This window comes from Brienomyrus brachyistius, chromosome 2 (genome assembly GCF_023856365.1).
Source record: "Brienomyrus brachyistius isolate T26 chromosome 2, BBRACH_0.4, whole genome shotgun sequence".
NCBI lineage: Eukaryota > Metazoa > Chordata > Actinopteri > Osteoglossiformes > Mormyridae > Brienomyrus > Brienomyrus brachyistius.
Window position 1 is genome coordinate 38210929 of NC_064534.1, and position 26028 is coordinate 38236956.

General features: G+C 44.4%; 17 non-coding genes and 4 pseudogenes across 17 annotated transcripts; all 21 read left to right on the top strand.

Moving 5' to 3' along the window:
- The first annotated feature begins 1094 nt into the window (after positions 1–1094).
- LOC125734047 (5S ribosomal RNA) lies at positions 1095–1213 on the top strand. Its single transcript, XR_007393375.1, has one exon. It is a non-coding gene; the product is annotated as a 5S ribosomal RNA (ribosomal RNA).
- Positions 1214–2296: 1083 nt separating this feature from the next.
- Positions 2297–2415, top strand: LOC125735557 (5S ribosomal RNA). The gene has a single exon (XR_007394851.1). It is a non-coding gene; the product is annotated as a 5S ribosomal RNA (ribosomal RNA).
- A 1085-nt stretch (positions 2416–3500) lies between these two features.
- LOC125734049 (5S ribosomal RNA) lies at positions 3501–3619 on the top strand. Its single transcript, XR_007393376.1, has one exon. It is a non-coding gene; the product is annotated as a 5S ribosomal RNA (ribosomal RNA).
- A 1082-nt stretch (positions 3620–4701) lies between these two features.
- On the top strand, positions 4702–4820 carry LOC125731141 (5S ribosomal RNA). Its single transcript, XR_007391426.1, has one exon. It is a non-coding gene; the product is annotated as a 5S ribosomal RNA (ribosomal RNA).
- A 1078-nt stretch (positions 4821–5898) lies between these two features.
- Positions 5899–6017, top strand: LOC125731398 (5S ribosomal RNA; annotated as a pseudogene).
- A 1078-nt stretch (positions 6018–7095) lies between these two features.
- On the top strand, positions 7096–7214 carry LOC125732389 (5S ribosomal RNA). Its single transcript, XR_007391770.1, has one exon. It is a non-coding gene; the product is annotated as a 5S ribosomal RNA (ribosomal RNA).
- A 1077-nt stretch (positions 7215–8291) lies between these two features.
- LOC125735948 (5S ribosomal RNA) lies at positions 8292–8410 on the top strand. Its single transcript, XR_007395233.1, has one exon. It is a non-coding gene; the product is annotated as a 5S ribosomal RNA (ribosomal RNA).
- A 1080-nt stretch (positions 8411–9490) lies between these two features.
- Positions 9491–9609, top strand: LOC125732390 (5S ribosomal RNA). Its single transcript, XR_007391771.1, has one exon. It is a non-coding gene; the product is annotated as a 5S ribosomal RNA (ribosomal RNA).
- A 1077-nt stretch (positions 9610–10686) lies between these two features.
- Positions 10687–10805, top strand: LOC125735949 (5S ribosomal RNA). The gene has a single exon (XR_007395234.1). It is a non-coding gene; the product is annotated as a 5S ribosomal RNA (ribosomal RNA).
- Positions 10806–11882: 1077 nt separating this feature from the next.
- Positions 11883–12002, top strand: LOC125731205 (5S ribosomal RNA). The gene has a single exon (XR_007391486.1). It is a non-coding gene; the product is annotated as a 5S ribosomal RNA (ribosomal RNA).
- Positions 12003–13078: 1076 nt separating this feature from the next.
- LOC125730958 (5S ribosomal RNA) lies at positions 13079–13197 on the top strand. The gene has a single exon (XR_007391251.1). It is a non-coding gene; the product is annotated as a 5S ribosomal RNA (ribosomal RNA).
- Positions 13198–14267: 1070 nt separating this feature from the next.
- Positions 14268–14386, top strand: LOC125733457 (5S ribosomal RNA). The gene has a single exon (XR_007392802.1). It is a non-coding gene; the product is annotated as a 5S ribosomal RNA (ribosomal RNA).
- A 1088-nt stretch (positions 14387–15474) lies between these two features.
- Positions 15475–15593, top strand: LOC125735297 (5S ribosomal RNA). The gene has a single exon (XR_007394594.1). It is a non-coding gene; the product is annotated as a 5S ribosomal RNA (ribosomal RNA).
- A 1076-nt stretch (positions 15594–16669) lies between these two features.
- LOC125735284 (5S ribosomal RNA) lies at positions 16670–16788 on the top strand. The gene has a single exon (XR_007394581.1). It is a non-coding gene; the product is annotated as a 5S ribosomal RNA (ribosomal RNA).
- A 1084-nt stretch (positions 16789–17872) lies between these two features.
- On the top strand, positions 17873–17991 carry LOC125732391 (5S ribosomal RNA). The gene has a single exon (XR_007391772.1). It is a non-coding gene; the product is annotated as a 5S ribosomal RNA (ribosomal RNA).
- A 1077-nt stretch (positions 17992–19068) lies between these two features.
- LOC125735950 (5S ribosomal RNA) lies at positions 19069–19187 on the top strand. Its single transcript, XR_007395235.1, has one exon. It is a non-coding gene; the product is annotated as a 5S ribosomal RNA (ribosomal RNA).
- A 1079-nt stretch (positions 19188–20266) lies between these two features.
- LOC125736262 (5S ribosomal RNA) lies at positions 20267–20385 on the top strand. Its single transcript, XR_007395545.1, has one exon. It is a non-coding gene; the product is annotated as a 5S ribosomal RNA (ribosomal RNA).
- A 1073-nt stretch (positions 20386–21458) lies between these two features.
- On the top strand, positions 21459–21578 carry LOC125731713 (5S ribosomal RNA; annotated as a pseudogene).
- Positions 21579–22655: 1077 nt separating this feature from the next.
- Positions 22656–22774, top strand: LOC125730959 (5S ribosomal RNA). Its single transcript, XR_007391252.1, has one exon. It is a non-coding gene; the product is annotated as a 5S ribosomal RNA (ribosomal RNA).
- Positions 22775–23828: 1054 nt separating this feature from the next.
- On the top strand, positions 23829–23937 carry LOC125732081 (5S ribosomal RNA; annotated as a pseudogene).
- Positions 23938–25015: 1078 nt separating this feature from the next.
- LOC125731399 (5S ribosomal RNA) lies at positions 25016–25134 on the top strand (annotated as a pseudogene).
- Positions 25135–26028: the final 894 nt, after the last annotated feature.

The window sequence follows — 26028 nt, forward strand, 5'->3', positions numbered from 1 at the left end:
TTATACAGGGGGCGCTCCACTTCACGATTAATTTAAATCTATCACTCCCCTTCCATTTTACTATTTTATATATATATATATATATATATATATATATATATATATTTTTTTTTTTTTTCTCTCATTCATAAAGGCAGCTTTTAGAAACCGTTTTACTCTAAATACTTCCTGGTAATTCTAGGTGCTGTAAGCTGTTCGTGCCTTTATTCCACCAGGGCGCGATCTTCTCACAAACTTGAAGACTGTCACTCCCCATTCACGTTTTACAACTTATTGTTAATGATAAAGAGACAGCTTTTTACACACAGTTTTAAACAAAGTACTGATATTATTCCTCTTCAACTGACCGCTTTGTTTTCTATGCAAAAACCACTTCGCCACAGAAGACTCGATATTATTGGCATAGCAAGTTCTGCTCTTCTCCTTTCAAAACTTGCTAAAAGCTGTATTTAAAAGAACAGATTGGCCGGGGTAATTCACACCCTTCAATGCCAGCTTAATGTTTAGGTTAGTGGGAATCACAGAGGAATTAGGGATGGAAACTTCTTTGCTGGTGGTAGAAGCGGTCTGGTGAATTTTTAGAGAGAAGAGGCCGTCGATGTTTGAATGTAGAAAATTGTTCTGGCTGCAGCCTGCAGTATGGACTTGTTGGTGTGTGTAGCTCCCAGTGTTCTGACAGCGCGACGTTTTGGGGAAGCATGTGATTCAGCAGCTACCAGTGGGCTTCGTGCGGCGGAGATTTTGTGGCTGTTAGCGGAGTTGATAACAGAGGGTCGTTAAGAGAAGCCTGCATGCAGTAGGCAAAGGAGTAATGTTTGCCGGCGGGGGACGTGCGGCGATTAACCTGTGCAGTACTGAAAAGGAGTTAAAAAGAAGGAAGTGTGCGGATGCGGAAAGAATGGAATAATTGTGGTAGGCTGCCGGCTGAGTAGTTTGGTGAATGTTTGGTGTGGGTCCGGCGCTGCCGATTGGATGGTGGGGCTGCAGTGTGAGTCAGATAAAAAAAAAAAAAAACCAGGAGTAGGATCCAATGGGACTAACTGGCATGTATAGACGCGTGTAATGCAAAAGGGCTGTTTTTGGTAGCATCTCTCGCTTACGGCCATACCACCCTGAACACGCCCGATCTCGTCTGATCTCGGAAGCTATGCAGGGTAGGGTCTGGTTAGTACTTGGATGGGAGACCTCCTGGGAATACCAGGTGCTGTAAGCTTTTCTCACTTGTACTTTAAACGGGGGGCGCTCCACTTCATGATTAATTTAAATCTATCACTCTCCTTCCATTTTACTATTATATATATATATATATATTTTTTTTTTTCTCTCATTCATAAAGGCAGCTTTTAGAAACCGTTTTACTCTAAATACTTCCTGGTAATTCTAGGTGCTGTAAGCTGTTCGTGCCTTTATTCCACCAGGGCGCGATCTTCTCACAAACTTGAAGACTGTCACTCCCCATTCACGTTTTACAACTTATTGTTAATGATAAAGAGACAGCTTTTTACACACAGTTTTAAACAAAGTACTGATATTATTCCTCTTCAACTGACCGCTTTGTTTTCTATGCAAAAACCACTTCGCCACAGAAGACTCGATATTATTGGCATAGCAAGTTCTGCTCTTCTCCTTTCAAAACTTGCTAAAAGCTGTATTTAAAAGAACAGATTGGCCGGGGTAATTCACACCCTTCAATGCCAGCTTAATGTTTAGGTTAGTGGGAATCACAGAGGAATTAGGGATGGAAACTTCTTTGCTGGTGGTAGAAGCGGTCTGGTGAATTTTTAGAGAGAAGAGGCCGTCGATGTTTGAATGTAGAAAATTGTTCTGGCTGCAGCCTGCAGTATGGACTTGTTGGTGTGTGTAGCTCCCAGTGTTCTGACAGCGCGACGTTTTGGGGAAGCATGTGATTCAGCAGCTACCAGTGGGCTTCGTGCGGCGGAGATTTTGTGGCTGTTAGCGGAGTTGATAACAGAGGGTCGTTAAGAGAAGCCTGCATGCAGTAGGCAAAGGAGTAATGTTTGCCGGCGGGGGACGTGCGGCGATTAACCTGTGCAGTACTGAAAAGGAGTTAAAAAGAAGGAAGTGTGCGGATGCGGAAAGAATGGAATAATTGTGGTAGGCTGCCGGCTGAGTAGTTTGGTGAATGTTTGGTGTGGGTCCGGCGCTGCCGATTGGATGGTGGGGCTGCAGTGTGAGTCAGATAAAAAAAAAAAAAACCAGGAGTAGGATCCAATGGGACTAACTGGCATGTATAGACGCGTGTAATGCAAAAGGGCTGTTTTTGGTAGCATCTCTCGCTTACGGCCATACCACCCTGAACACGCCCGATCTCGTCTGATCTTGGAAGCTATGCAGGGTAGGGTCTGGTTAGTACTTGGATGGGAGACCTCCTGGGAATACCAGGTGCTGTAAGCTTTTCTCACTTGTACTTTAAACGGGGGGCGCTCCACTTCATGATTAATTTAAATCTATCACTCTCCTTCCATTTTACTATTATATATATATATATATATTTTTTTTTTTTCTCTCATTCATAAAGGCAGCTTTTAGAAACCGTTTTACTCTAAATACTTCCTGGTAATTCTAGGTGCTGTAAGCTGTTCGTGCCTTTATTCCACCAGGGCGCGATCTTCTCACAAACTTGAAGACTGTCACTCCCCATTCACGTTTTACAACTTATTGTTAATGATAAAGAGACAGCTTTTTACACACAGTTTTAAACAAAGTACTGATATTATTCCTCTTCAACTGACCGCTTTGTTTTCTATGCAAAAACCACTTCGCCACAGAAGACTCGATATTATTGGCATAGCAAGTTCTGCTCTTCTCCTTTCAAAACTTGCTAAAAGCTGTATTTAAAAGAACAGATTGGCCGGGGTAATTCACACCCTTCAATGCCAGCTTAATGTTTAGGTTAGTGGGAATCACAGAGGAATTAGGGATGGAAACTTCTTTGCTGGTGGTAGAAGCGGTCTGGTGAATTTTTAGAGAGAAGAGGCCGTCGATGTTTGAATGTAGAAAATTGTTCTGGCTGCAGCCTGCAGTATGGACTTGTTGGTGTGTGTAGCTCCCAGTGTTCTGACAGCGCGACGTTTTGGGGAAGCATGTGATTCAGCAGCTACCAGTGGGCTTCGTGCGGCGGAGATTTTGTGGCTGTTAGCGGAGTTGATAACAGAGGGTCGTTAAGAGAAGCCTGCATGCAGTAGGCAAAGGAGTAATGTTTGCCGGCGGGGGACGTGCGGCGATTAACCTGTGCAGTACTGAAAAGGAGTTAAAAAGAAGGAAGTGTGCGGATGCGGAAAGAATGGAATAATTGTGGTAGGCTGCCGGCTGAGTAGTTTGGTGAATGTTTGGTGTGGGTCCGGCGCTGCCGATTGGATGGTGGGGCTGCAGTGTGAGTCAGATAAAAAAAAAAAAAAACCAGGAGTAGGATCCAATGGGACTAACTGGCATGTATAGACGCGTGTAATGCAAAAGGGCTGTTTTTGGTAGCATCTCTCGCTTACGGCCATACCACCCTGAACACGCCCGATCTCGTCTGATCTCGGAAGCTATGCAGGGTAGGGTCTGGTTAGTACTTGGATGGGAGACCTCCTGGGAATACCAGGTGCTGTAAGCTTTTCTCACTTGTACTTTAAACGGGGGGCGCTCCACTTCATGATTAATTTAAATCTATCACTCTCCTTCCATTTTACTATTATATATATATATATATTTTTATTTTTCTCTCATTCATAAAGGCAGCTTTTAGAAACCGTTTTACTCTAAATACTTCCTGGTAATTCTAGGTGCTGTAAGCTGTTCGTACCTTTATTCCACCAGGGCGCGATCTTCTCACAAACTTGAAGACTGTCACTCCCCATTCACGTTTTACAACTTATTGTTAATGATAAAGAGACAGCTTTTTACACACAGTTTTAAACAAAGTACTGATATTATTCCTCTTCAACTGACCGCTTTGTTTTCTATGCAAAAACCACTTCGCCACAGAAGACTCGATATTATTGGCATAGCAAGTTCTGCTCTTCTCCTTTCAAAACTTGCTAAAAGCTGTATTTAAAAGAACAGATTGGCCGGGGTAATTCACACCCTTCAATGCCAGCTTAATGTTTAGGTTAGTGGGAATCACAAAGGAATTAGGGATGGAAACTTCTTTGCTGGTGGTAGAAGCGGTCTGGTGAATTTTTAGAGAGAAGAGGCCGTCGATGTTTGAATGTAGAAAATTGTTCTGGCTGCAGCCTGCATTATGGACTTGTTGGTGTGTGTAGCTCCCAGTGTTCTGACAGCGTGACGTTTTGGGGAAGCATGTGATTCAGCAGCTACCAGTGGGCTTCGTGCGGCGGAGATTTTGTGGCTGTTAGCGGAGTTAATAACAGAGGGTCGTTAAGAGAAGCCTGCATGCAGTAGGCAAAGGAGTAATGTTTGCCGGCGGGGGACGTGCGGCGATTAACCTGTGCGGTAGTGAAAAGGAGTTAAAAAGAAGGAAGTGTGCGGATGCGGAAAGAATGGAATAATTGTGGTAGGCTGCCGGCTGAGTAGTTTGGTGAATGTTTGGTGTGGGTCCGGCGCTGCCGATTGGATGGTGGTGCTGCAGTGTGAGTCAGATAAAAAAAAAAAAAAAACAGGAGTAGAATCCAATGGGACTAACTGGCATGTATAGACGCGTGTAATGCAAAAGGGCTGTTTTTGGTAGCGTCTCACGCTTACAGCCATACCACCCTGAACACGCCCGATCTCGTCTGATCTCGGAAGCTAAGCAGGGTAGGGTCTGGTTAGTACTTGGATGGGAGACCACCTGGGAATACCAGGTGCTGTAAGCTTTTCTCACTTTTACTTTATACAGGGGGCGCTCCACTTCACGATGAATTTAAATCTATCACTCCCCTTCCATTTTACTATTTTATATATATATATTTTTTTTTTCTCTCATTCATAAAGGTAGCTTTTAGAAACCGTTTTACTCTAAATACTGCCTGGCAATTCTAGGTGCTGTAAGCTGTTCGTGCCTTTATTCCACCAGGGCGCGATCTTCTCACAAACTTGAAGACTGTCACTCCCCATTCACGTTTTACAACTTATTGTTAATGATAAAGAGACAGCTTTTTACACACAGTTTTAAACAAAGTACTGACATTATTCCTCTTCAACTGACCGCTTTGTTTTCTATGCAAAAACCACTTTGCCACAGAAGACTCGATATTATTGGCATAGCAAGTTCTGCTCTTCTCCTTTCAAAACTTGCTAAAAGCTGTATTTAAAAGAACAGATTGGCCGGGGTAATTCACACCCTTCAATGCCAGCTTAATGTTTAGGTTAGTGGGAATCACAGAGGAATTAGGGATGGAAACTTCTTTGCTGGTGGTAGAAGCGGTCTGGTGAATTTTTAGAGAGAAGAGGCCGTCGATGTTTGAATGTAGAAAATTGTTCTGGCTGTAGCCTGCAGTATGGACTTGTTGGTGTGTGTAGCTCCCAGTGTTCTGACAGCGCGACGTTTTGGGGAAGCATGTGATTCAGCAGCTACCAGTGGGCTTCGTGCGGCGGAGATTTTGTGGCTGTTAGCGGAGTTGATAACAGAGGGTCGTTAAGAGAAGCCTGCATGCAGTAGGCAAAGGAGTAATGTTTGCCGGCGGGGGACGTGCGGCGATTAACTTGTGCGGTAGTGAAAAGGAGTTAAAAAGAAGGAAGTGTGCGGATGCGGAAAGAATGGAATAATTGTGGTAGGCTGCCGGCTGAGTAGTTTGGTGAATGTTTGGTGTGGGTCCGGCGTTGCCGATTAGATGGTGGGGCTGCAGTGTGAGTCAGATAAAAAAAAAAAAAAACATTAGTAGGATCCAATGGGACCAACTGGCATGTATAGAGGCGTGTAATGCAAAAGGGCTGTTTTTGGTAGCATCTCTCGCTTATGGCCATGCCCGCCTGAACACGCCTGATCTCATCTGATCTCGGAAGCCAATCAGGGTAGGGTCTGATTAGTACTTGGATGGGAGACCTCCTGGGAATACCAGGTGCTGTAAGCTTTTCTCACTTTTACTTTATACAGGGGGCGCTCCACTTCACGATTAATTTAAATCTAGCACTCCCCTTCCATTTTACTATTTTATATATATATTTTTTTTCTCTCTTTCATAAAGCCAGCTTATAGAAACCGTTTTACTCTAAATACTTCCTGGTAATTCTAGGTGCTGTAAGCTGTTCGTGCCTTTATTCCACCAGGGCGCGATCTTCTCACAAACTTGAAGACTGTCACTCCCCATTCACGTTTTACAACTTATTGTTAATGATAAAGAGACAGCTTTTTACACACAGTTTTAAACAAAGTACTGATATTATTCCTCTTCAACTGACCGCTTTGTTTTCTATGCAAAAACCACTTCGCCACAGAAGACTCGATATTATTGGCATAGCAAGTTCTGCTCTTCTCCTTTCAAAACTTGCTAAAAGCTGTATTTAAAAGAACAGATTGGCCGGGGTAATTCACACCCTTCAATGCCAGCTTAATGTTTAGGTTAGTGGGAATCACAGAGGAATTAGGGATGGAAACTTCTTTGCTGGTGGTAGAAGCGGTCTGGTGAATTTTTAGAGAGAAGAGGCCGTCGATGTTTGAATGTAGAAAATTGTTCTGGCTGTAGCCTGCAGTATGGACTTGTTGGTGTGTGTAGCTCCCAGTGTTCTGACAGCGCGACGTTTTGGGGAAGCATGTGATTCAGCAGCTACCAGTGGGCTTCGTGCGGCGGAGATTTTGTGGCTGTTAGCGGAGTTGATAACAGAGGGTCGTTAAGAGAAGCCTGCATGCAGTAGGCAAAGGAGTAATGTTTGCCGGCGGGGGACGTGCGGCGATTAACTTGTGCGGTAGTGAAAAGGAGTTAAAAAGAAGGAAGTGTGCGGATGCGGAAAGAATGGAATAATTGTGGTAGGCTGCCGGCTGAGTAGTTTGGTGAATGTTTGGTGTGGGTCCGGCGTTGCCGATTGGATGGTGGGGCTGCAGTGTGAGTCAGATAAAAAAAAAAAAAAAAAACCAGGAGTAGGATCCAATGGGACTAACTGGCATGTATAGAGGCGTGTAATGCAAAAGGGCTGTTTTTGGTAGCATCTCTCGCTTACGGCCATACCACCCTGAACACGCCCGATCTCGTCTGATCTCGGAAGCCAAGCAGGGTAGGGTCTGGTTAGTACTTGGATGGGAGACCTCCTGGGAATACCAGGTGCTGTAAGCCTTTCTCACTTTTACTTTATACAGGGGGCGCACCACTTCACGATTAATTTAAATCTATCACTCCCCTTCCATTTTACTATTTTATATATATATATTTTTTTTTCTCTTATTCATAAAGGCAGCTTTTAGAAACCGTTTTACTCTAAATACTTCCTGGTAATTCTAGGTGCTGTAAGCTGTTCGTGCCTTTATTCCACCAGGGCGCGATCTTCTCACAAACTTGAAGACGGTCACTCCCCATTCACGTTTTACAACTTATTGTTGATGATAAAGAGACAGCTTTTTACACACAGTTTTAAACAAAGTACTGATATTATTCCTCTTCAACTCACCGCTTTGTTTTCTATGCAAAAACCACTTCGCCACAGAAGACTCGATATTATTGGCATAGCAAGTTCTGCTCTTCTCCTTTCAAAACTTGCTAAAAGCTGTATTTAAAAGAACAGATTGGCGGGGGTAATTCACACCCTTCAATGCCAGCTTAATATTTAGGTTAGTGGGAATCACAGAGGAATTAGGGATGGAAACTTCTTTGCTGGTGGTAGAAGCGGTCTGGTGAATTTTTAGAGAGAAGAGGCCGTCGATGTTTGAATGTAGAAAATTGTTCTGGCTGCAGCCTGCAGTATGGACTTGTTGGTGTGTGTAGCTCCCAGTGTTCTGACAGCGCGACGTTTTGGGGAAGCATGTGATTCAGCAGCTACCAGTGGGCTTCGTGCGGCGGAGATTTTGTGGCTGTTAGCGGAGTTGATAACAGAGGGTCGTTAAGAGAAGCCTACATGCAGTAGGCAAAGGAGTAATGTTTGCCGGCGGGGGACGTGCGGCGATTAACCTGTGCGGTAGTGAAAAGGAGTTAAAAAGAAGGAAGTGTGCGGATGCGGAAAGAATGGAATAATTGTGGTAGGCTGCCGGCTGAGTAGTTTGGTGAATGTTTGGTGTGGGTCCGGCGCTGCCGATTGGATGGTGGGGCTGCAGTGTGAGTCAGATAAAAAAAAAAAAAACCAGGAGTAGGATCCAATGGGACTAACTGGCATGTATAGAGGCGTGTAATGCAAAAGGGCTGTTTTTGGTAGTTTTTCTCGCTCACGGCCATACCACCCTGAACACGCCCGATCTCGTCTGATCTTGGAAGCTAAGCAGGGTAGGGTCTGGTTAGTACTTGGATGGGAAACCACCTGGGAATACCAGGTGCTGTAAGCTTTTCTCACTTTTACTTTATACAGGGGGCGCTCCACTTCACGATTAATTTAAATCTATCACTCCCCTTCCATTTTACTATTTTATATATATATATTTTTTTTCTCTCTTTCATAAAGGCAGCTTTTAGAAACCGTTTTACTCTAAATACTGCCTGGCAATTCTAGGTGCTGTAAGCTGTTCGTGCCTTTATTCCACCAGGACGCGATCTTCTCACAAACTTGAAGACTGTCACTCCCCATTCACGTTTTACAACTTATTGTTAATGATAAAGAGACAGCTTTTTACACACAGTTTTAAACAAAGTACTGATATTATTCCTCTTCAACTGACCGCTTTGTTTTCTATGCAAAAACCACTTCGCCACAGAAGACTCGATATTATTGGCATAGCAAGTTCTGCTCTTCTCCTTTCAAAACTTGCTAAAAGCTGTATTTAAAAGAACAGATTGGCCGGGGTAATTCACACCCTTCAATGCCAGCTTAATGTTTAGGTTAGTGGGAATCACAGAGGAATTAGGGATGGAAACTTCTTTGCTGGTGGTAGAAGCGGTCTGGTGAATTTTTAGAGAGAAGAGGCCGTCGATGTTTGAATGTAGAAAATTGTTCTGGCTGTAGCCTGCAGTATGGACTTGTTGGTGTGTGTAGCTCCCAGTGTTCTGACAGCGCGACGTTTTGGGGAAGCATGTGATTCAGCAGCTACCAGTGGGCTTCGTGCGGCGGAGATTTTGTGGCTGTTAGCGGAGTTGATAACAGAGGGTCGTTAAGAGAAGCCTGCATGCAGTAGGCAAAGGAGTAATGTTTGCCGGCGGGGGACGTGCGGCGATTAACTTGTGCGGTAGTGAAAAGGAGTTAAAAAGAAGGAAGTGTGCGGATGCGGAAAGAATGGAATAATTGTGGTAGGCTGCCGGCTGAGTAGTTTGGTGAATGTTTGGTGTGGGTCCGGCGTTGCCGATTGGATGGTGGGGCTGCAGTGTGAGTCAGATAAAAAAAAAAAAAAAAAACCAGGAGTAGGATCCAATGGGACTAACTGGCATGTATAGAGGCGTGTAATGCAAAAGGGCTGTTTTTGGTAGCATCTCTCGCTTACGGCCATACCACCCTGAACACGCCCGATCTCGTCTGATCTCGGAAGCCAAGCAGGGTAGGGTCTGGTTAGTACTTGGATGGGAGACCTCCTGGGAATACCAGGTGCTGTAAGCCTTTCTCACTTTTACTTTATACAGGGGGCGCACCACTTCACGATTAATTTAAATCTATCACTCCCCTTCCATTTTACTATTTTATATATATATATATTTTTTTCTCTTATTCATAAAGGCAGCTTTTAGAAACCGTTTTACTCTAAATACTTCCTGGTAATTCTAGGTGCTGTAAGCTGTTCGTGCCTTTATTCCACCAGGGCGCGATCTTCTCACAAACTTGAAGACGGTCACTCCCCATTCACGTTTTACAACTTATTGTTGATGATAAAGAGACAGCTTTTTACACACAGTTTTAAACAAAGTACTGATATTATTCCTCTTCAACTCACCGCTTTGTTTTCTATGCAAAAACCACTTCGCCACAGAAGACTCGATATTATTGGCATAGCAAGTTCTGCTCTTCTCCTTTCAAAACTTGCTAAAAGCTGTATTTAAAAGAACAGATTGGCGGGGGTAATTCACACCCTTCAATGCCAGCTTAATATTTAGGTTAGTGGGAATCACAGAGGAATTAGGGATGGAAACTTCTTTGCTGGTGGTAGAAGCGGTCTGGTGAATTTTTAGAGAGAAGAGGCCGTCGATGTTTGAATGTAGAAAATTGTTCTGGCTGCAGCCTGCAGTATGGACTTGTTGGTGTGTGTAGCTCCCAGTGTTCTGACAGCGCGACGTTTTGGGGAAGCATGTGATTCAGCAGCTACCAGTGGGCTTCGTGCGGCGGAGATTTTGTGGCTGTTAGCGGAGTTGATAACAGAGGGTCGTTAAGAGAAGCCTACATGCAGTAGGCAAAGGAGTAATGTTTGCCGGCGGGGGACGTGCGGCGATTAACCTGTGCGGTAGTGAAAAGGAGTTAAAAAGAAGGAAGTGTGCGGATGCGGAAAGAATGGAATAATTGTGGTAGGCTGCCGGCTGAGTAGTTTGGTGAATGTTTGGTGTGGGTCCGGCGCTGCCGATTGGATGGTGGGGCTGCAGTGTGAGTCAGATAAAAAAAAAAAAAACCAGGAGTAGGATCCAATGGGACTAACTGGCATGTATAGAGGCGTGTAATGCAAAAGGGCTGTTTTTGGTAGTTTTTCTCGCTCACGGCCATACCACCCTGAACACGCCCGATCTCGTCTGATCTTGGAAGCTAAGCAGGGTAGGGTCTGGTTAGTACTTGGATGGGAAACCACCTGGGAATACCAGGTGCTGTAAGCTTTTCTCACTTTTACTTTATACAGGGGGCGCTCCACTTCACGATTAATTTAAATCTATCACTCCCCTTCCATTTTACTATTTTATATATATATATTTTTTTTCTCTCTTTCATAAAGGCAGCTTTTAGAAACCGTTTTACTCTAAATACTGCCTGGCAATTCTAGGTGCTGTAAGCTGTTCGTGCCTTTATTCCACCAGGACGCGATCTTCTCACAAACTTGAAGACTGTCACTCCCCATTCACGTTTTACAACTTATTGTTAATGATAAAGAGACAGCTTTTTACACACAGTTTTAAACAAAGTACTGATATAATTCCTCTTCAACTCACCGCTTTGTTTTCTATGCAAAAACCACTTCACCATAGAAGACTCGATATTATTGGCATAGCAAGGTCTGCTCTTCTCCTCCTTTCAAAACTCGCTAAAAGCTGTATTTAAAAGAGCAGGCTGGCCGGGGTAATTCACACCCTTCAATGCCAGCTTAATGTTTAGGTTGGTGGGAATCACAGAGGAATTAGGGATGGAAACTTCTTTGCTGGTGGTAGAAGCGTTCTGGTGAATTTTTAGAGAGAAGAGGCCGTCGATGTTTGAATGTAGAAAATTGTTCTGGCTGCAGCCTGCAGTATGGACTTGTTGGCGTGTGTAGCTCCCAGTGTTCTGACAGCGCGACGTTTTGGGGAAGCATGTGATTCAACAGCTACCAGTGGGCTTCGTGTGGCGGAGATTTTGTGGCTGTTAGCGGAGTTGATAACAGAGGGTCGTTAAGAGATGCCTGCATGCGGTAGGCAAAGGAGTAATGTTTGCTGGCGGGGGACGTGCGGCGATTAACCTGTGCGGTAGTGAAAAGGAGTTAAAGAGAAGGAAGTGTGCGGATGCGGAAAGAATGGAATAATTGTGGTAGGCTGCCGGCTGAGTAGTTTGGTGAATGTTTGGTGTGGGTCCGGCGCTGCCGATTGGATGGTGGGGCTGCAGTGTGAGTCAGATAAAAAAAAAAAAACAGGTGTAGGATCCAATGGGACTAACTGGCATGTATAGACGCGTGTAATGCAAAAGAGCTGTTTTTGGTAGTGTCTCTCGCTTACGGCCGTACCACCCTGAACACACCCGATCTCGTCCGATCTCGGTAAGCTAAGCAGGGTAAGGTCTGGTTAGTACTTGGAAGGAAGACCACCTGGGAATACCAGGTGCCGTAAGCTTTTCTCACTTTTACTTTATACAGGGGGCGCTCCACTTCACGATTAATTTAAATCTATCACTCCCCTTCTATTTTACTATTTTATATATATATATTTTTTTTCTCTCTTTCATAAAGGCAGCTTTTAGAAACCGTTTTACTCTAAATACTGCCTGGCAATTCTAGGTGCTGTAAGCTGTTCGTGCCTTTATTCCACCAGGACGCGATCTTCTCACAAACTTGAAGACTGTCACTCCCCATTCACGTTTTACAACTTATTGTTAATGATAAAGAGACAGCTTTTTACACACAGTTTTAAACAAAGTACTGATATAATTCCTCTTCAACTCACCGCTTTGTTTTCTATGCAAAAACCACTTCACCATAGAAGACTCGATATTATTGGCATAGCAAGGTCTGCTCTTCTCCTCCTTTCAAAACTCGCTAAAAGCTGTATTTAAAAGAGCAGGCTGGCCGGGGTAATTCACATCCTTCAATGCCAGATTAATGTTTAGGTTGGTGGGAATCACAGAGGAATTAGGGATGGAAACTTCTTTGCTGGTGGTAGAAGCGTTCTGGTGAATTTTTAGAGAGAAGAGGCCGTCGATGTTTGAATGTAGAAAATTGTTCTGGCTGCAGCCTGCAGTATGGACTTGTTGGCGTGTGTAGCTCCCAGTGTTCTGACAGCGCGACGTTTTGGGGAAGCATGTGATTCAACAGCTACCAGTGGGCTTCGTGCGGCGGAGATTTTGTGGCTGTTAGCGGAGTTGATAACAGAGGGTCGTTAAGAGAAGCCTGCATGCGGTAGGCAAAGGAGTAATGTTTGCTGGCGGGGGACGTGCGGCGATTAACCTGTGCGGTAGTGAAAAGGAGTTAAAGAGAAGGAAGTGTGCGGATGCGGAAAGAATGGAATAATTGTGGTAGGCTGCCGGCTGAGTAGTTTGGTGAATGTTTGGTGTGGGTCCGGCGCTGCCAATTGGATGGTGGGGCTGCAGTGTGAGTCAGATAAAAAAAAAAAACAGGAGTAGGATCCAATGGGACTAACTGGCATGTATAGAGGCGTGTAATGCAAAAGGGCTGTTTTTGTTCGCGGCTCTCGTTTATGGCCATACCACCCTGAACACGCCCGATCTCGTCTGATCTCGGAAGCTAAGTGGGGTAGGGTCTGGTTAGTACTTGGATGGGTGACTGCCTGGGAATACCACGTGCTGTAAGCTTTTCTCACTTTTACTTTATACAGGGGGCACTCCACCTCACGATTAATTTAAATCTATCACTCCCCTTACTATTTTATATATTTCTTTTTTCTCTCATTCATAAAGGCAGCTTTTACACACGTTTTACTCTAAATACTGCCTGGTAATTCTAGGTGCTGTAAGCTGTTCGTGCCTTTATTCCACCAGGGCGCGATCTTCTCACAAACTTGAAGACTGTCACTCCCCATTCACGTTTTACAACTTATTGTTAATGATAAAGAGACAGCTTTTTACACACAGTTTTAAACAAAGTACTGATATAATTCCTCTTCAACTCATCGCTTTGTTTTCTATGCAAAAACCACTTCACCACAGAAGACTCGATATTATTGGCATAGCAAGTTCTGCTCTTCTCCTCCTTTCAAAACTTGCTAAAAGCTGTATTTAAAAGAGCAGGTTGGCCGGGGTAATTCACACCCTTCAATGCCAGCTTAATGTTTAGGTTAGTGGGAATCACAGAGGAATTAGGGATGGAAACTTCTTTGCTGGTGGTAGAAGCGGTCTGGTGAATTTTTAGAGAGAAGAGGCCGTCGATGTTTGAATGTAGAAAATTGTTCTGGCTGCAGCCTGCAGTATGGACTTGTTGGTGTGTGTAGCTCCCAGTGTTCTGACAGCACGACGTTTTGGGGAAGCATGTGATTCAGCAGCTACCAGTGGGCTTCGTGCGGCGGAGATTTTGTGGCTGTTAGCGGAGTTGATAACAGAGGGTCGTTAAGAGAAGCCTGCATGCAGTAGGCAAAGGAGTAATGTTTGCCGGCGGGGGTCGTGCGGCGATTAACCTGTGCGGTAGTGAAAAGGAGTTAAAAAGAAGGAAGTGTGCGGATGCGGAAAGAATGGAATAATTGTGGTAGGCTGCCGGCTGAGTAGTTTGGTGAATGTTTGGTGTGGGTCCGGCGCTGCCGATTGGATGGTGGGGCTGCAGTGTGAGTCAGATAAAAAAAAAAAAAAAAACCAGGAGTAGGATCCAATGGGACTAACTGGCATGTATAGACGCGTGTAATGCAAAAGGGCTGTTTTTGGTAGCATCTCTCGCTTACGGCCATACCACCCTGAACACGCCCGATCTCGTCTGATCTCGGAAGCTAAGCAGGGTAGGGTCTGGTTAGTACTTGGATGGGAGACCACCTGGGAATACCTGGTGCTGTAAACTTTTCTCACTTTTACTTTATACAGGGGGCGCTCCACTTCACGATTAATTTAAATCTATCACTCCCCTTCCATTTTACTATTTTATATATATATATATATATATATTTTTTTTTCTCTCATTCATAAAGGCAGCTTTTAGAAACCGTTTTACTCTAAATACTTCCTGGTAATTCTAGGTGCTGTAAGCTGTTCGTGCCTTTATTCCACCAGGGCGCGATCTTCTCACAAACTTGAAGACTGTCACTCCCCATTCACGTTTTACAACTTATTGTTGATGATAAAGAGACAGCTTTTTACACACAGTTTTAAACAAAGTACTGATATTATTCCTCTTCAACTGACCGCTTTGTTTTCTATGCAAAAACCACTTCGCCACAGAAGACTCGATTTTATTGGCATAGCAAGTTCTGCTCTTCTCCTTTCAAAACTTGCTAAAAGCTGTATTTAAAAGAACAGATTGGCCGGGGTAATTCACACCCTTCAATGCCAGCTTAATGTTTAGGTTAGTGGGAGTCACAGAGGAATTAGGGATGGAAACTTCTTTGCTGGTGGTAGAAGCGGTCTGGTGAATTTTTAGAGAGAAGAGGCCGTCGATGTTTGAATGTAGAAAATTGTTCTGGCTGCAGCCTGCAGTATAGACTTGTTGGTGTGTGTAGCTCCCAGTGTTCTGACAGCGTGACGTTTTGGGGAAGCATGTGATTCAGCAGCTACCAGTGGGTTTCGTGCGGCGGAGATTTTGTGGCTGTTAGCGGAGTTGATAACAGAGGGTCGTTAAGAGAAGCCTGCATGCAGTAGGCAAAGGAGTAATGTTTGCCGGCGGGGGACGTGCGGCGATTAACCTGTGCGGTAGTGAAAAGGAGTTAAAAAGAAGGAAGTGTGCGGATGCGGAAAGAATGGAATAATTGTGGTAGGCTGCTGGCTGAGTAGTTTGGTGAATGTTTGGTGTGGGTCCGGCGCTGCCGATTGGATGGTGGGGCTGCAGTGTGAGTCAGATAAAAAAAAAAAAACAACATTAGTAGGATCCAATGGGACCAACTGGCATGTATAGAGGCGTGTAATGCAAACGGGCTGTTTTTGGTAGCATCTCTCGCTTACGGCCATACCACCCTGAACACGCCTGATCTCGTCTGATCTCGGAAGCTAAGCAGCGTAGGGTCTGGTTAGTACTTGGATGGGAGACCACCTGGGAATTCCAGGTGCTGTAAGCTTTTCTCACTTTTACTTTAAACGGGGGGCGCTCCACTTCACGATTAATTTAAATCTAGCACTCCCCTTCCATTTTACTATTTTATATATATATTTTTTTTCTCTCTTTCATAAAGCCAGCTTATAGAAACCGTTTTACTCTAAATACTTCCTGGTAATTCTAGGTGCTGTAAGCTGTTCGTGCCTTTATTCCACCAGGGCGCGATCTTCTCACAAACTTGAAGACTGTCACTCCCCATTCACGTTTTACAACTTATTGTTAATGATAAAGAGACAGCTTTTTACACACAGTTTTAAACAAAGTACTGATATTATTCCTCTTCAACTGACCGCTTTGTTTTCTATGCAAAAACCACTTCGCCACAGAAGACTCGATATTATTGGCATAGCAAGTTCTGCTCTTCTCCTTTCAAAACTTACTAAAAGCTGTATTTAAAAGAACAGATTGGCCGGGGTAATTCACACCCTTCAATGCCAGCTTAATGTTTAGGTTAGTGGGAATCACAGAGGAATTAGGGATGGAAACTTCTTTGCTGGTGGTAGAAGCGGTCTGGTGAATTTTTAGAGAGAAAAGGCCGTCGATGTTTGAATGTAGAAAATTGTTCTGGCTGTAGCCTGCAGTATGGACTTGTTGGTGTGTGTAGCTCCCAGTGTTCTGACAGCGTGACATTTTGGGGAAGCATGTGATTCAACAGCAACCAGTGGGCTTCGTGCGGCGGAGATTTTGTGGCTGTTAGCGGAGTTGATAACAGAGGGTCGTTAAGAGAAGCCTGCATACGGTAGGCAAAGGAGTAATGTTTGCCGGCGGGGGACATGCGGCGATTAACCTGTGAGGTAGTGAAAAGGACTTAAAGAGAAGGAAGTGTGCGGATGCGGAAAGAATGGAATAATTGTGGTAGGCTGCCGGCTGAGTAGTTTGGTGAATGTTTGGTGTGGGTCCGGCGCTGCCGATTGGATGGTGGTGCTGCAGTGTGAGTCAGATAAAAAAAAAAAAAAAACCAGGAGTAGGATCCAATGGGACTAACTGGCATGTAGAGACGCGTGTAATGCAAAAGGGCTGTTTTTGGTAGCATCTCTCGCTTACGGCCATACCACCCTGAACACGCCCGATCTCGTCTGATCTCGGAAGCTAAGTAGGGTAGGGTATGGTTAGTACTTGGATGGGAGACCACCTGGGAATACCAGGTGCTGTAAGCTTTTCTCACTTTTACTTTATACAGGGGGCGCTCCACTTCACGATTAATTTAAATCTATCACTCCCCTTCCATTTTACTATTTTATATATATATATATTTTTTTTTTTCTCTCATTCATAAAGGCAGCTTTTAGAAACCGTTTTACTCTAAATACTTCCTGGTAATTCTAGGTGCTGTAAGCTGTTCGTGCCTTTATTCCACCAGGGCGCGATCTTCTCACAAACTTGAAGACTGTCACTCCCCATTCACGTTTTACAACTTATTGTTAATGATAAAGAGACAGCTTTTTACACACAGTTTTAAACAAAGTACTGATATTATTCCTCTTCAACTGACCGCTTTGTTTTCTATGCAAAAACCACTTCGCCACAGAAGACTCGATATTATTGGCATAGCAAGTTCTGCTCTTCTCCTTTCAAAACTTGCTAAAAGCTGTATTTAAAAGAACAGATTGGCCGGGGTAATTCACACCCTTCAATGCCAGCTTAATGTTTAGGTTAGTGGGAATCACAGAGGAATTAGGGATGGAAACTTCTTTGCTGGTGGTAGAAGCGGTCTGGTGAATTTTTAGAGAGAAGAGGCCGTCGATGTTTGAATGTAGAAAATTGTTCTGGCTGCAGCCTGCAGTATGGACTTGTTGGTGTGTGTAGCTCCCAGTGTTCTGACAGCGCGACGTTTTGGGGAAGCATGTGATTCAGCAGCTACCAGTGGGCTTCGTGCGGCGGAGATTTTGTGGCTGTTAGCGGAGTTGATAACAGAGGGTCGTTAAGAGAAGCCTGCATGCAGTAGGCAAAGGAGTAATGTTTGCCGGCGGGGGACGTGCGGCGATTAACCTGTGCGGTAGTGAAAAGGAGTTAAAAAGAAGGAAGTGTGCGGATGCGGAAAGAATGGAATAATTGTGGTAGGCTGCCGGCTGAGTAGTTTGGTGAATGTTTGGTGTGGGTCCGGCGCTGCCGATTGGATGGTGGGGCTGCAGTGTGAGTCAGATAAAAAAAAAAAAAAAAACCAGGAGTAGGATCCAATGGGACTAACTGGCATGTATAGAGGCGTGTAATGCAAAAGGGCTGTTTTTGGTAGCATCTCTCGCTTACGGCCATACCACCCTGAACACGCCCGATCTCGTCTGATCTCGGAAGCCAAGCAGGGTAGGGTCTGGTTAGTACTTGGATGGGAGACCTCCTGGGAATACCAGGTGCTGTAAGCCTTTCTCACTTTTACTTTATACAGGGGGCGCACCACTTCACGATTAATTTAAATCTATCACTCCCCTTCCATTTTACTATTTTATATATATATATTTTTTTTTTCTCTCATTCATAAAGGCAGCTTTTAGAAACCGTTTTACTCTAAATACTTCCTGGTAATTCTAGGTGCTGTAAGCTGTTCGTGCCTTTATTCCACCAGGGCGCGATCTTCTCACAAACTTGAAGACGGTCACTCCCCATTCACGTTTTACAACTTATTGTTAATGATAAAGAGACAGCTTTTTACACACAGTTTTAAACAAAGTACTGATATTATTCCTCTTCAACTCACCGCTTTGTTTTCTATGCAAAAACCACTTCGCCACAGAAGACTCGATATTATTGGCATAGCAAGTTCTGCTCTTCTCCTTTCAAAACGTGCTAAAAGCTGTATTTAAAAGAACAGATTGGCGGGGGTAATTCACACCCTTCAATGCCAGCTTAATATTTAGGTTAGTGGGAATCACAGAGGAATTAGGGATGGAAACTTCTTTGCTGGTGGTAGAAGCGGTCTGGTGAATTTTTAGAGAGAAGAGGCCGTCGATGTTTGAATGTAGAAAATTGTTCTGGCTGCAGCCTGCAGTATGGACTTGTTGGTGTGTGTAGCTCCCAGTGTTCTGACAGCGCGACGTTTTGGGGAAGCATGTGATTCAGCAGCTACCAGTGGGCTTCGTGCGGCGGAGATTTTGTGGCTGTTAGCGGAGTTGATAACAGAGGGTCGTTAAGAGAAGCCTACATGCAGTAGGCAAAGGAGTAATGTTTGCCGGCGGGGGACGTGCGGCGATTAACCTGTGCGGTAGTGAAAAGGAGTTAAAAAGAAGGAAGTGTGCGGATGCGGAAAGAATGGAATAATTGTGGTAGGCTGCCGGCTGAGTAGTTTGGTGAATGTTTGGTGTGGGTCCGGCGCTGCCGATTGGATGGTGGGGCTGCAGTGTGAGTCAGATAAAAAAAAAAAAACCAGGAGTAGGATCCAATGGGACTAACTGGCATGTATAGAGGCGTGTAATGCAAAAGGGCTGTTTTTGGTAGTTTTTCTCGCTCACGGCCATACCACCCTGAACACGCCCGATCTCGTCTGATCTTGGAAGCTAAGCAGGGTAGGGTCTGGTTAGTACTTGGATGGGAAACCACCTGGGAATACCAGGTGCTGTAAGCTTTTCTCACTTTTACTTTATACAGGGGGCGCTCCACTTCACGATTAATTTAAATCTATCACTCCCCTTCCATTTTACTATTTTATATATATATATATATTTTTGTCTCATTCATAAAGGCAGCTTTTAGAAACCGTTTTACTCTAAATACTTCCTGGTAATTCTAGGTGCTGTAAACTGTTCGTGCCTTTATTCCACCAGGGCGCGATCTTCTCACCAACTTGAAGACTGTCACTCCCCATTCACGTTTTACAACTTATTGTTAATGATAAAGAGACAGCTTTTTACACACAGTTTTAAACAAAGTACTGATATTATTCCTCTTCAACTGACCGCTTTGTTTTCTATGCAAAAACCACTTCGCCACAGAAGACTCGATATTATTGGCATAGCAAGTTCTGCTCTTCTCCTTTCAAAACTTGCTAAAAGCTGTATTTAAAAGAGCAGGTTGGCCGGGGTAATTCACGCCCTTCAATGCCAACTTAATGTTTAGGTTAGTGGGAATCACAGAGGAATTAGGGATGGAAACTTCTTTGCTGGTGGTAGAAGCGGTCTGGTGAATTTTTAGAGAGATGAGGCCGTCGATGTTTCAATGTAGAAAATTGTTCTGGCTGCAGCCTGCAGTATGGACTTGTTGGTGTGTGTAGCTCCCAGTGTTCTGACAGCGCAATGTTTTGGGGAAGCATGTGATTCAGCAGCTACCAGTGGGCTTCGTGCAGCGGAGATTTTGTGGCTGTTAGCGGAGTTGATAACAGAGGGTCGTTAAGAGAAGCCTGCATGCGGTAGGCAAAGGAGTAATGTTTGCCGGAGGGGGACATGCGGCGATTAACCTGTGCGGTAGTGAAAAGGACTTAAAGAGAAGGAAGTGTGTGGATGCGGAAAGAATGGAATAATTGTGGTAGGCTGCCAGCTGAGTAGTTTGGTGAATGTTTGGTGTGGGTCCAGCACTGCCGATTGGATGGTGGGGCTGCAGTGTGAGTCAGATAAAAAAAAAAAAAAAAACAGGAGTAGGATACAATGGGACTAACTGGCATGTATAGAGGCGTGTAACACAAAAGGGCTGTTTTTGTTAGCAGCTCTTGCTTACGGCCATACCACCCTAAACACGCCCGATCTCGTCTGATCTCGGAAGCTAAGCAAGGTAGGGTCTGGTTAGTACTTGGATGGGAGGCCACCTGGGAATACCAGGTGCTGTAAGCTTTTCTCACTTTTACTTTATACAGGGGGCGCTCCACTTCACGATTAATTTAAATCTATCACTCCCCTTCCATTTTACTATTTTATATATATATTTTTTTTTCTCTCATTCATAAAGGCAGCTTTTAGAAACCGTTTTACTCTAAATACTGCCTGGTAATTCTAGCTGCTGTAAGCTGTTCGTGCCTTTATTCCACCAGGGCGCGATCTTCTCACAAACTTGAAGACTGTCACTCCCCATTCAAGTTTTACAACTTATTGTTAATAACAAAGAGACAGCTTTTTACACACAGTTTTAAACAAAGTACTGATATAATTCCTCTTCAACTCACCGCTTTGTTTTCTATGCAAAAACCACTTCACCACAGAAGACTCGATATTATTGGCATAGCAAGTTCTGCTCTTCTCCTTTCAAAACTTGCTAAAAGCTGTATTTAAAAGAACAGATTGGCCGGGGTAATTCACACCCTTCAATGCCAGCTTAATGTTTAGGTTAGTGGGAATCACAGAGGAATTAGGGATGGAAACTTCTTTGCTGGTGGTAGAAGCGGTCTGGTGAATTTTTAGAGAGAAGAGGCCGCCGATGTTTGAATGTAGAAAATTGTTCTGGCTGCAGCCTGCAGTATGGACTTGTTGGCGTGTGTAGCTCCCAGTGTTCTGACAGCGCGACGTTTTGGGGAAGCATGTGATTCAACAGCTACCAGTGGGCTTCGTGCGGCGGAGATTTTGTGGCTGTTAGCGGAGTTGATAACAGAGGGTCGTTAAGAGAAGCCTGCATGCGGTAGGCAAAGGAGTAATGTTTGCTGGCGGGGGACGTGCGGCGATTAACCTGTGCGGTAGTGAAAAGGAGTTAAAGAGAAGGAAGTGTGCGGATGCGGAAAGAATGGAATAATTGTGGTAGGCTGCCGGCTGAGTAGTTTGGTGAATGTTTGGTGTGGGTCCGGCGCTGCCAATTGGATGGTGGGGCTGCAGTGTGAGTCAGATAAAAAAAAAAAAACAGGTGTAGGATCCAATGGGACTAACTGGCATGTATAGACGCGTGTAATGCAAAAGAGCTGTTTTTGGTAGTGTCTCTCGCTTACGGCCGTACCACCCTGAACACACCCGATCTCGTCCGATCTCGGTAAGCTAAGCAGGGTAAGGTCTGGTTAGTACTTGGAAGGAAGACCACCTGGAAATACCAGGTGCCGTAAGCTTTTCTCACTTTTACTTTATACAGGGGGCGCTCCACTTCACGATTAATTTAAATCTATCACTCCCCTTCCATTTTACTATTTTATATATATATTTTTTTTTTCTCTCTTTCATAAAGGCAGCTTTTAGAAACCGTTTTACTCTAAATACTGCCTGGCAATTCTAGGTGCTGTAAGCTGTTCGTGCCTTTATTCCACCAGGACGCGATCTTCTCACAAACTTGAAGACTGTCACTCCCCATTCACGTTTTACAACTTATTGTTAATGATAAAGAGACAGCTTTTTACACACAGTTTTAAACAAAGTACTGATATAATTCCTCTTCAACTCACCGCTTTGTTTTCTATGCAAAAACCACTTCACCATAGAAGACTCGATATTATTGGCATAGCAAGGTCTGCTCTTCTCCTCCTTTCAAAACTCGCTAAAAGCTGTATTTAAAAGAGCAGGCTGGCCGGGGTAATTCACATCCTTCAATGCCAGATTAATGTTTAGGTTGGTGGGAATCACAGAGGAATTAGGGATGGAAACTTCTTTGCTGGTTGTAGAAGCGTTCTGGTGAATTTTTAGAGAGAAGAGGCCGTCGATGTTTGAATGTAGAAAATTGTTCTGGCTGCAGCCTGCAGTATGGACTTGTTGGCGTGTGTAGCTCCCAGTGTTCTGACAGCGCGACGTTTTGGGGAAGCATGTGATTCAACAGCTACCAGTGGGCTTCGTGCGGCGGAGATTTTGTGGCTGTTAGCGGAGTTGATAACAGAGGGTCGTTAAGAGAAGCCTGCATGCGGTAGGCAAAGGAGTAATGTTTGCCGGCGGGGGACGTGCGGCGATTAACCTGTGCGGTAGTGAAAAGGAGTTAAAGAGAAGGAAGTGTGCGGATGCGGAAAGAATGGAATAATTGTGGTAGGCTGCCGGCTGAGTAGTTTGGTGAATGTTTGGTGTGGGTCCGGCGCTGCCAATTGGCTGGTGGGGCTGCAGTGTGAGTCAGATAAAAAAAAAAAAACAGGAGTAGGATCCAATGGGACTAACTGGCATGTATAGAGGCGTGTAATGCAAAAGGGCTGTTTTTGTTCGCGGCTCTCGTTTATGGCCATACCACCCTGAACACGCCCGATCTCGTCTGATCTCGGAAGCTAAGTGGGGTAGGGTCTGGTTAGTACTTGGATGGGTGACTGCCTGGGAATACCACGTGCTGTAAGCTTTTCTCACTTTTACTTTATACAGGGGGCACTCCACCTCACGATTAATTTAAATCTATCACTCCCCTTACTATTTTATATATTTCTTTTTTCTCTCATTCATTAAGGCAGCTTTTACACACGTTTTACTCTAAATACTGCCTGGTAATTCTAGGTGCTGTAAGCTGTTCGTGCCTTTATTCCACCAGGGCGCGATCTTCTCACAAACTTGAAGACTGTCACTCCCCATTCACGTTTTACAACTTATTGTTAATGATAAAGAGACAGCTTTTTACACACAGTTTTAAACAAAGTACTGATATTATTCCTCCGCTTTGTTTTCTATGCAAAAACCACTTCGCCACAGAAGACTCGATATTATTGGCATAGCAAGTTCTGCTCTTCTCCTTTCAAAACTTGCTAAAAGCTGTATTTAAAAGAACAGATTGGCCGGGGTAATTCACACCCTTCAATGCCAGCTTAATGTTTAGGTTAGTGGGAATCACAAAGGAATTAGGGATGGAAACTTCTTTGCTGGTGGTAGAAGCGGTCTGGTGAATTTTTAGAGAGAAGAGGCCGTCGATGTTTGAATGTAGAAAATTGTTCTGGCTGCAGCCTGCATTATGGACTTGTTGGTGTGTGTAGCTCCCAGTGTTCTGACAGCGTGACGTTTTGGGGAAGCATGTGATTCAGCAGCTACCAGTGGGCTTCGTGCGGCGGAGATTTTGTGGCTGTTAGCGGAGTTAATAACAGAGGGTCGTTAAGAGAAGCCTGCATGCAGTAGGCAAAGGAGTAATGTTTGCCGGCGGGGGACGTGCGGCGATTAACCTGTGCGGTAGTGAAAAGGAGTTAAAAAGAAGGAAGTGTGCGGATGCGGAAAGAATGGAATAATTGTGGTAGGCTGCCGGCTGAGTAGTTTGGTGAATGTTTGGTGTGGGTCCGGCGCTGCCGATTGGATGGTGGTGCTGCAGTGTGAGTCAGATAAAAAAAAAAAAAAACAGGAGTAGAATCCAATGGGACTAACTGGCATGTATAGACGCGTGTAATGCAAAAGGGCTGTTTTTGGTAGCGTCTCACGCTTATGGCCATACCACCCTGAACACGCCTGATCTTGGAAGCTAAGCAGGGTAGGGTCTGGTTAGTACTTGGATGGGAGACTTCCGGGGAATCCCAGGTGCTGTAAGCTTTTCTCACTTTTACTTTATACAGGGGGCGCTCCACTTCACGATGAATTTAAATCTATCACTCCCCTTCCATTTTACTATTTTATATATATATATTTTTTTTTTCTCTCATTCATAAAGGCAGCTTTTAGAAACCGTTTTACTCTAAATACTTCCTGGTAATTCTAGGTGCTGTAAGCTGTTCGTGCCTTTATTCCACCAGGGCGCGATCTTCTCACAAACTTGAAGACTGTCACTCCCCATTCACGTTTTACAACTTATTGTTAATGATAAAGAGACAGCTTTTTACACACAGTTTTAAACAAAGTACTGACATTATTCCTCTTCAACTGACCGCTTTGTTTTCTATGCAAAAACCACTTTGCCACAGAAGACTCGATATTATTGGCATAGCAAGTTCTGCTCTTCTCCTTTCAAAACTTGCTAAAAGCTGTATTTAAAAGAACAGATTGGCCGGGGTAATTCACACCCTTCAATGCCAGCTTAATGTTTAGGTTAGTGGGAATCACAGAGGAATTAGGGATGGAAACTTCTTTGCTGGTGGTAGAAGCGGTCTGGTGAATTTTTAGAGAGAAGAGGCCGTCGATGTTTGAATGTAGAAAATTGTTCTGGCTGTAGCCTGCAGTATGGACTTGTTGGTGTGTGTAGCTCCCAGTGTTCTGACAGCGCGACGTTTTGGGGAAGCATGTGATTCAGCAGCTACCAGTGGGCTTCGTGCGGCGGAGATTTTGTGGCTGTTAGCGGAGTTGATAACAGAGGGTCGTTAAGAGAAGCCTGCATGCAGTAGGCAAAGGAGTAATGTTTGCCGGCGGGGGACGTGCGGCGATTAACTTGTGCGGTAGTGAAAAGGAGTTAAAAAGAAGGAAGTGTGCGGATGCGGAAAGAATGGAATAATTGTGGTAGGCTGCCGGCTGAGTAGTTTGGTGAATGTTTGGTGTGGGTCCGGCGTTGCCGATTAGATGGTGGGGCTGCAGTGTGAGTCAGATAAAAAAAAAAAAAAACATTAGTAGGATCCAATGGGACCACCTGGCATGTATAGAGGCGTGTAATGCAAAAGGGCTGTTTTTGGTAGCATCTCTCGCTTATGGCCATGCCCGCCTGAACACGCCTGATCTCATCTGATCTCGGAAGCCAATCAGGGTAGGGTCTGATTAGTACTTGGATGGGAGACCTCCTGGGAATACCAGGTGCTGTAAGCTTTTCTCACTTTTACTTTATACAGGGGGCGCTCCACTTCACGATTAATTTAAATCTAGCACTCCCCTTCCATTTTACTATTTTATATATATATTTTTTTTCTCTCTTTCATAAAGCCAGCTTATAGAAACCGTTTTACTCTAAATACTTCCTGGTAATTCTAGGTGCTGTAAGCTGTTCGTGCCTTTATTCCACCAGGGCGCGATCTTCTCACAAACTTGAAGACTGTCACTCCCCATTCACGTTTTACAACTTATTGTTAATGATAAAGAGACAGCTTTTTACACACAGTTTTAAACAAAGTACTGATATTATTCCTCTTCAACTGACCGCTTTGTTTTCTATGCAAAAACCACTTCGCCACAGAAGACTCGATATTATTGGCATAGCAAGTTCTGCTCTTCTCCTTTCAAAACTTACTAAAAGCTGTATTTAAAAGAACAGATTGGCCGGGGTAATTCACACCCTTCAATGCCAGCTTAATGTTTAGGTTAGTGGGAATCACAGAGGAATTAGGGATGGAAACTTCTTTGCTGGTGGTAGAAGCGGTCTGGTGAATTTTTAGAGAGAAGAGGCCGTCGATGTTTGAATGTAGAAAATTGTTCTGGCTGTAGCCTGCAGTATGGACTTGTTGGTGTGTGTAGCTCCCAGTGTTCTGACAGCGCGACGTTTTGGGGAAGCATGTGATTCAGCAGCTACCAGTGGGCTTCGTGCGGCGGAGATTTTGTGGCTGTTAGCGGAGTTGATAACAGAGGGTCGTTAAGAGAAGCCTGCATGCAGTAGGCAAAGGAGTAATGTTTGCCGGCGGGGGACGTGCGGCGATTAACTTGTGCGGTAGTGAAAAGGAGTTAAAAAGAAGGAAGTGTGCGGATGCGGAAAGAATGGAATAATTGTGG